Source organism: Oryzias latipes, chromosome 7 (genome assembly GCF_002234675.1).
Source record: "Oryzias latipes chromosome 7, ASM223467v1".
Classification (NCBI taxonomy): domain Eukaryota; kingdom Metazoa; phylum Chordata; class Actinopteri; order Beloniformes; family Adrianichthyidae; genus Oryzias; species Oryzias latipes.
Genome location: NC_019865.2, coordinates 26,790,763 through 26,792,754, shown reverse-complemented (window position 1 = coordinate 26,792,754; position 1,992 = coordinate 26,790,763). Strand labels below are relative to the sequence as shown.

At 34.0% G+C, this 1,992-nt stretch overlaps 1 long non-coding RNA gene across 1 annotated transcript; it reads right to left on the bottom strand.

Moving 5' to 3' along the window:
• Positions 1-560: 560 nt before the first annotated feature.
• On the bottom strand, positions 561-1,367 carry LOC111947625. Its single transcript, XR_002873484.1, has 2 exons — positions 1,208-1,367; positions 561-847 (listed from the first exon to the last, which is right to left on the bottom strand). It is a non-coding gene; the product is annotated as an uncharacterized LOC111947625 (long non-coding RNA).
• Positions 1,368-1,992: the final 625 nt, after the last annotated feature.

The window sequence follows — 1,992 nt, the reverse complement described above, 5'->3', positions numbered from 1 at the left end:
CACATTGACACAAGCTGAACTCTTTTTCACATTTTTGGCTTATTATGGTTCATTTTGATTTCATTTTTTAACAAAATCTTTTTTCTTGAAAGAGTTAAACTTCATTCTTTAAATGTGCTTTTTCTAAATGGTTGACTGTTACAATATAAACAAAAATGTTAAATATTCTTGTACCTGATCTTGTGTTTTGATTTGTGGTTTGATATGAGGATGATGTAGAGTTTAAACTCCTTGTTGTTGTTGTTGTTGTTGTTGTTTTCATTTCAATGAAGATCTGTGTTGTGGGAGAAAGTTCTACAGTCCTGGTTGGAGCTGAAGTTACTGAAGCTGTGAAGAATCAAAGCGGTGAGTCAGCACTTTATTCTTTTTGACATGTTTTTTATGGAGAACAGTCAGAGTTTTTAAAGCAGAACTAAATTAAAAAAAAAACTGTATTATCAACATTAATATAAAGACATTCATTTTCACATAGAAATATCTTCATGATTTTGAGGATCAAACTCACCTTCTGTAACAATTATTATGAAGTTGTCTTCTGAATCTGGACTCCATCCTTCATATAACTTACATCTGTACCAACCTGAGTCTGACTTTGTGAGTTTAGTGATCGTCACATCTAAAATACTTGATCGAATATATCGATATTCATATTTAATGCTGTATCTTCCTCTCTGATCTTCATTACTAGATGTGTCTATGAGAATGTTTCCTTCTTCACATGTTTCCTTACAGAGCAGCTTTCTGCTCCCTGAAAATGTAAGATAACATCTAACAGTGATGTCTTCTCCTTCACGTTTTGTATAGATGTTGGTTTCTGCATCAACAAGAGAGTCTCTGTCCTGCAGAGCTGCTGAAAAGAGGAAGAGTTACAGTTAATGTCTTCCTGTAACACTGAACACTGAAGATGAAGCATTTGAGGAAATCCATAGAAACATCTAAATTTTAGACATTTCATTAATCTTTTAGACTTAAAAAGATTAAATCACAAGATTTTTAAAAAACATCCTTTCAGGACTATTTGAATAACTAGAAAATCAAAACGATTACATTTCTAAGAGAAATAAGCACTATAGAAAATCCCAAAGATGAAGATCATGAAACAGAAACAACTGCAGAAAGACTGAAACAGTTCAGTTTAGTCTGTTCAATAAAGGACTAAACTGCAGCACTAAGAATGAAAAGGAGTGAAAGAAATCAATGAACTCACTCAGGAAGAGACAACAGATCAGACTCTGACAGACTCTCATGCTGCCTGATGGAGAATGATGGAGCTTTTCTTCTTTTACTGCTAAAACAGGAACTTCTCTGTTTCCTTAAAGCTGGAGCTCCTCCTCCAATTACAAGACTCATATTTCACTATTCTTGCTTTCAGTAAATTACCTCCAATTTTACTTTATGACTGACCGTTGATAGTCTACACTGAACAAAAATACAAATGCTACACAATTTTTTGCTCCTATTTATCATAAAATCAACACATCTGTCTAAATCTGTGATAGTGAACTTTGATTACACAGCATGATTATTGCACAGGTGTGCCTTAGACTGGCCAGTATGTACAGGCCACTCTAAAACCTGCTGGGTTTTTTTTTTTGGGAGGGTCTGGGATTCAGAAAACCGGTTAGTATCTGGTTTGACCATCATCTGCCTCATGCAGTGCAACACTTCTCCTTCACATAAAGTTGATCAGATGGGGAATCTGGCCTGTGGATGTTGGTATATTCCTCTTTCATGACTGTGCAAGTTACACAAAACATTATTCCTTATGTAATTTGTGTAATTTATGTAACTTTTTGGCATTTCTAAAGACAGAGACACATAGACAGATCTTGATATTCCCTCAGCTTGAGATAATAGAAATCTACCAGTCAGTGAACGATGTCTTAGTAGCCACATATCATATCTTTTGATAATTTTTTTCAGTTATTGGCTTGAAATTAACATCACTGCAATTTGTTTCATTTTTATTGATAATTATACCAAGATATGTAA